The sequence below is a fragment of the Pistacia vera genome, unplaced genomic scaffold, assembly GCF_008641045.1.
Source record: "Pistacia vera cultivar Batoury unplaced genomic scaffold, PisVer_v2 Contig145, whole genome shotgun sequence".
Taxonomy (NCBI): domain Eukaryota; kingdom Viridiplantae; phylum Streptophyta; class Magnoliopsida; order Sapindales; family Anacardiaceae; genus Pistacia; species Pistacia vera.
The window spans coordinates 660,675-668,187 of record NW_022195521.1 but is presented as its reverse complement, the minus strand read 5'-3'; positions in this window follow the sequence as shown (position 1 = coordinate 668,187).

Below are 7,513 nucleotides of genomic sequence, written 5' to 3'. Positions count from 1 at the left end.
CCTTTGATGGTTCCTGGAAAATGCTGTGGCATTTATAAATCAGCTGCAGTCAGAATTTTGAAATCAAGCTGGTTAAAAAATAAACCCTAATTCTTAGTAACCCCTTTGTTTTTTTTTTTATTGGAGAGTCCAGGTCAGCTTACGCACAGCTAGACTATTCACTTTATCTTGAACAAGCTTTCGAAATAGGACACAACCTTACGGTCCGTAGTTAACAATATTAACATGTTCTTTCGTGATTCGAACCTAAGACCATATGGAGATCAAACCTCTTGGCCCTAAGTCTTTACTACTCGGCTAACCTATTGGTTGGTTAGTTAACCCCTTTGTTTTATTGACACTCAAAATGTGTATGACACGTGATGGAGCATTTCTACTTCCATATGTTTACGAATAACTACAATAAAGAACATACAGTAGAGAATTTACAAGAATGGTATTAATAATTACAATAAAAACGAATATAACAAAAAACAACTCAAAACTTCAACACCTTCATTGTGGCGAAGAGCCCCACCACTGACCTTAGGAACCTGCTTTTGGGGTGAACCCATTTGCCTCCTTCCGAATCCCAGTGAGCCCTCAACTCATAACCACTCGAATCAAGCAACTCAATTGGCAAATCGGTATTTAAACATGTAAGTTAAATTGATCAATATCCTCCTAAAATGTTGATGTACAAAACTCTTACAAAGAGTCTTTGTACAAGTGATGTGACAATTGCTACACCACTATTTCACATCAATCTTCTTTTTCTTTTTACAAACTAGTGGTGTGACAGCTGCCGCATCACTTTATACAAAGACTCTTTGTAGGAGTTTTGTACATCTAACATTTCTCATATCCCCCCGATGTTTAATACGGTCTATTATGTTTAAAATAATCTCTTTAACCCTATTTAATACTGAAAATACCCTCAACCAGAAGAAATGGTTTTAAACTCACACGAATACCTGACTCCATCTAATTGAGAAGCTTGTCTCCGAAAGGTCATACCTAACCAAGCGTAGAACATTTGCTCCATCTAGTTTCACTTTACGAACTCAAGTTTTGCTTTGATCAACTCTTGTATGACCTCACCTCTCCCTCTGATTGCAGCCAAATGCTGGGAATTCTACCATCTTGATCAGAAACCAAACACACACCATCATTTTCTTTTAACAATTCTTTTTCACACCCCCTACATGGCCCTTGTTAGAAGCTACATGAAGAGAAGGCGCCTCGATGAAAACAGTCGAACCTCTCTGCAAGTTCTGGCTTTCTACACAGAAAACCTCGCTGAACTGAGAATTCCATCAAAAGCTGAGATGTGTAAGGGTATTTCATTGAATGGGTGAGTGAAACTCTATGATCATGAGAGATCTTCTTTTATCAATCTATCAAGGTATCTTCACAGCCTGCAAAGGCATGCTTCAAGAACTTATTATTCTTCTATCTGTCCTCTTATTCTCGGTTTTCCTCCTCTCCATTAATGACTTTCTTTCCTCATGGTTCTAACCGCATTTTTATAGCTTTTAATAATTTTTCCCATCCTTGTCCCTCACATCTTTTGCAGACGGTAAAAATCGTTTCACTCCCTAGATGTAAGGGTACAAAGCACTAGTTATCTATCAAGTCTATCTAACACAGGATAGTCAACAGAAAAACAAAATGTATCCATTGATTTTTGTGAGAATGAATGTGGATAAGAAAAACGTAATTTCTATTGCGAAGAAAAAAATATCATCCTATTATTAACTACTGTCCGGAGAATTGTCTTAGAAATCATATACTCAAACTCCTTTTATAAGGGCGCATATGAACCGTGCATCCATAGGCTTAAATCCTCCTATAAATCAGCAACGTCGCTCTGTTGACTCAATTCTGAAAAGAAAAACAGAATCATAATGCTCCGTTGTTGCTCTGTTTCCACTTCTGGTCATCATTAACAGCCAAACGACAACCAAGATCTGGCTATCAACGCAGATCTTTGGCAGTAAATCTGGCCATTCCCGTTAGATTCAGGTGGATCTGGTCGAAAAAATAGTATCAGCGCACTACTGACCAGATCCAACTGGTCATATTCCATTCCAGTGACCTCTTACCATCATCCGACGATGTGGCCAACTGTTACATAAATGGGTGGGTCGGGTATTTTTCTAATTTTAAAACTTTTATTGTGAGGTGTTTAGTTAAATTAATAATGTAGGGAATAAAAACGAACACATTTTCAAATTCAAATCTTATTCTTGTAATAACAATCTAACTCAACTTTTTCAAAATATTATTCTAAATACTCTACCAAACACTGCCTCTTTTTTCGTTGATCTCCATACAAAGTGCAGAGCTAATAAAATTATAGTTTTATTTATCTGCCCAGAATATCATTTCCCGGTTTACCCCCATAAAATTACATTTACCTCTCGAGATTATCATTCACCCTGCTATAAAGTATCAAAAACGCCCTAATTGTGGGGATATAATACTTTTCAAAAGGCTTTATATTTACAATTTTTTTCCGGGTTACTAAATTTACCGACTTTTACTAAAATTTCAAATCACACCACCCCTAATAGTTTGAAACTTACTGTTGATCTTCCAAAGCTCTCTTGGAATTGGGAGACAAACAAAGATCATATATCGATAGTTTATTATTATTATTATTGTCAAGATAATCCCTTATCTATACAAAAACATCCTTAATCAATTTTTTCCTTCTCAAATCCTTTTGAGGAGAGATTATATATATTGAGTCAACTGCAAAATGCCGATATTATACACTATGTGTTTAATACACATAGATATAAGAAAAAGAAAAAAGAGATTTATATATATTACTAATAACTAACTTTCATCAAGATTTCTCCACTTATTATAAATACATTTAATGTGTGTAACATCATATTATAGTTGTAAGAGTTGCCTGACACCATTATACATAAAAGCATAATAATATGAAATTACAGACATGAAGTTATTAATTATTAGTAGGGAATTTGACATTGGAGAGATAAGGCCTTCGGACAACATTCTGGATTAATCTACAACAAAATGGAATTCTCAGAATAACTTATTTCAATCAATGTACCAAAACTAAACAACCACTATTATTATCATCTTAGCACAACAGCCTTCATCATTGAGCTTTCTATTATTAACGGAGATACTATAGAGAACAGAAGTGAGCAAAGGAGAAAGAAGTGTGCTTGCCTTTTCATTCACATCACAGGTATATATACAAGTGTGATAGATATGGATCAGGAATTTAAAATGGAAATACAAATTCAAATCAAGATTTTTGACTGCTTCTTCTCTTGACTACTACTTCTCTAATGATACTACCTTACTGATCAGCAACGCTCTTTGACGATCACTATGCATGATATGATAGAATAAATGAACATTACTTCATCTTTCTTTACATTGAAATAAATGTTTAAATGTATTTTAAAACCTCAGCAAACTATCCTCTATACTAATTATGTAACATGTTAAAGCAGAACTTATAAGAGTAAAGCTTTTATGAAAGTTTGTTAGTTGTTTGGTTAAAAAACGTAAAAGAGTTTTATGAAATCATCATAAACATTCGTCGTAATCTAACCTGATGCAGTGTGGTCCTGTTGAAATTTCAGCCAAGGTTCGATTCAATTTTTTTGTGCAAGACTCGATTGAGTCGACTCCCTGTGCCTAAAAGTTGCAAAAAGCCATTGTCATGACTTGTCATCTTCCTTGCCCATCTAGATGACGAAACCTGAAGTAGTTTACCTCCAATGTCCCAAACTGGCCAACAAAATATTAGACTTCCAATGACAATAACGGAACAGGTAGGCGTTTCAGAAAATAAACCTTCATGCTCCATTTGCCTTTTAGGACCAGCTTATTCAACATGTCTCTTCTTTTTTTGATTCATCGATATCAACTCGGGCTCTAAATGTGATTCTCCATTTTCGATCAAATAATCACCATACAACACCCAACGAGTTCATCCAAGTTTGATTTTCCATTCTGGACATAATTCATCAATCTATCTGGAGCTCTACAGAGATGATATCCTTGTTCCTAAGTAATTTTATGAATTTCTCTGCTCCCTCTATATCTCCTTCATCTTTAAAGTATTTCAGACAGGCAGCAAAATTTCCTTTCTAGGCTTCCACCACATTTGACAAACTACTATTGCTTCTTCATCGCTTCCACTACTTTTTGAGTTTGATTATTCTCAGATACCCCATGCCATATAGAGCCATGTTATCTTATAGGTTTTCCCCCTTCAATTTCGCCACATCTATAAGAGTTTCCTCCGCCTCTGCAAAGCCCTTTCCTGCTATAAGCACCAATCTGAAAGTTAACATCCGAATGCCATAGTATTTGTTTACTGATCTCCCACTCGTCAAATATCTTCTTGGCGCTTTCAAAGTCATCGAATTTCAACAAAGAGATATGACACTACATAGCCTTATTGTAAATCTTTTGGTTCTTCTTGTAAAGTTCCCAAAGTCTTATAACATAATCTTCTTCCCAACTTTGCATATATGTGTATAGAGCTCATCATGCTCTATAGCACTTTGTATCAAGTATTAGCTCCGATTTCTTCAGCATTTCCAAAGCTTTGTCCAAGGTCCAACTTTTGCATACCCACTTGCTGCATTACTGTAAACTGTCCAGTCCCACAAAATTGGGGTCTGATTCCATCATTGCCAGAGTCTTACAATTCCTAGCTCCAAAGGCATTCAGGCGTATACCCATTTGATTTTTATCACGTGCAATGCCTTTTCTTGCATTTTGTTTAAACTTTTTCAATCTCTATATATTCATTTTTCTCAACAGTACACCCTAACAAATATTACACACTATACAGTTACATATATACCCTTACTGCATATATGCATAGTTTCCAACACTCCCCCTCAAGCTGGAGCATATTATCTATCATGCCCAACTTGTTACAATATAGGTTACCTTTTTACCAACTAGAGACTTCATGAAGATGTCAGCTAGTTGTTCCCTGTTCTAACAATGATTAGTAGCAATTAGCTTTTGTTCAAGTTTCTCTCGTACAAAGTGACAATCCACTTCTATATGCTTCATCTCGTGAAAGATTGGATTGTTAGTATGTATGGTTTGCTTGGTTGTCACCCCACAGCCCATAGTCCCTGGATCACCAACCCAATTTCTCTAAGAAGGTCTTGTCCATATAACTCACAAGTACTTGTGTCATAACCTGATACTCAACCTCTACGCTTAATCGAGCTACAACCGGTTCTTCTTACTTTTTTCCAAGAAATAAGATTCCTCCAACAAAACCAAAACCCAGTCACAAACCATCTATCCAAGAGGATCCTACCCAGCTGCATCTGAAAACCTTCTACCTTATTATACCATGGTCACTATAAAGAATCCACGTCCAAGGGCTCCTTTTAGATACTTCAAAATATGGAGATCGCATCCCAATGAGATGTCCTAGGAGATGACATAAATTGACTCACCACACTCACTGAAAAAGCTATCTGATGGGTTTTTGTAAGATAGTTTAACTTTCCAACTGTCCGTCTGTATCTCTCTGGATCACCAAACATCTCTCCATCCTCAGCATTCATCTCACATTAGGACCATAGGAGTGTCACAAGGCTTAGCCTCAATTAGACCCATTTCGTTCAACAAATCTAACACATACTGCATTGAGAGAGAAAAATTCATTTTACTCCAAGAAACCTCGACTCCTAGAAAATACCTCAAAGTGCCCAAATCTTTGTGTGAAATTTGGAACCAAAACAGTTTTTCAAACTCTGAATGCCAACATCATCACTGCCAGTGATTATAATGTCATCAACATAACAACCAAGAGAATGATGCCAGAACTAGATTGCTTATAAAAGACAGAAAGATCATAACCAGTCCTATGTAAACCAACTAGTCACCACTTTGCTAAACCTCCCAAACCAAGCCCTGGAGATTGCTTTAAGCCTATAAGATTTTCTCAGTTTGCATACCTTTCCTGACTCCCCCTAAGCAACAAACCCCGGAGGTTACTCCAGGTAAACCTCTTTAAGAAGATCACCATGTAAAAGGCATTTTTTATATCAAGTTGGTAAAGAGGCCACAATATGAAGCTGCAAGTGAGATGAATAGTTAGATAGAGGTCATTTTAGCCATTGGGAGAGTTCTCAGAGTAATCAATACCATATGTTTGGGCATACCCTTAGCAACCAATCGAGCTTTCAACCACCTACAACCCATCGGGATTAGCCTTCACTGTGAAAACCCATTTCCCATGGCACCCAATGCTTTTTATTTCTAGGCAACCATTAGAACCCATGTATCATTATGTTCTAGGCCAACATCTCTTCTTCCAAGCCTTCGCCCCCCATCATGAGTATTGCTAGACACAGAGCTGGGAACAACACAGAGTCTAAAAAGGCAATAAAAGACTTGGAAATGAAGACAAAGAGTGATAGGAACAAATGAGGAGATGATAGGCACAAGAGCGCTTACCGTTACAGAGAGCAATGGGAAGATCATGGTCAGAGGTAGGAGGAACCGATCCGAGGCGAGGTAGTCGATAGAGACGTGGATCAATGCTGATGCAGGTGCCTATGTTGCTGGTGAACCCTACGAGAGTACCTGGTGATAAAGGATGAGATGGTAGAGGACTATGATGGGTATTTGTTAAACAAGAAATCATCAAGGTCGGTCAAGAAGTAGATGGATGGGAGGACTCAACATATGGAGTGGTTTCAAAAAGGACATCGGCTAAGACAAGGTACTTCACCTAGGACGAGAAAAGCAACGATAACCCTTCTGTATATCGGGAATAACCCAAGAATATGCACTTGGGGATCTAGGTTCAAATTTGGATACATGAGGTCTAACATCTTGAACAAAGCACGTGCACCACAACACTTTAAAGGAAGAAGAATAAAGGCTATGATAGAAAAGGATAGAGTACGGAGTTTGACCACCCAAAAGACAGAAGGCATGCGATTGATCAAGTGACATGCATAGAGATAGCATATGCCCAAAATTCTGTAGAGACTTTCATGTGAAAGGGGAGAGTACAAGCGACTTCTAATAATACGATTTTGTGCGTCCATTTTGCTGAGGTGTATAAACACATGATGATGATGAATATCTCTAGTACAAAAGGGAAGAAGGTGCAGAAAGTTTCTTTGGCATTATCACTTCTGAGAATCTTAATAGATGAAGTAAGTTGATTTTGTATTTTAGCTAAAAGGTACAAAATATGGAGAATAATTCAAACGATTTTTCATAAGTACAACCAAGTCACACGTGAAAAATCGTCTACAAAAATAACAAAGAATCGATATCCAGACTTAGACAACATAGGGCAAGGACCCAAACTCAAGTTTATAACATCAAAAGAGGTTTTGGCCTCTTTGTTTATCCTAGGGCTATAGGACACCTTGATGGGTTTTGTCCAAACTGACATGCCTCACACTCAAGTGTGCGTTGACCGTACACTAGGACACAACCTTTTCAAAATGGGAAGGGGAGTAGGACCAAGGGACCATGTATATGA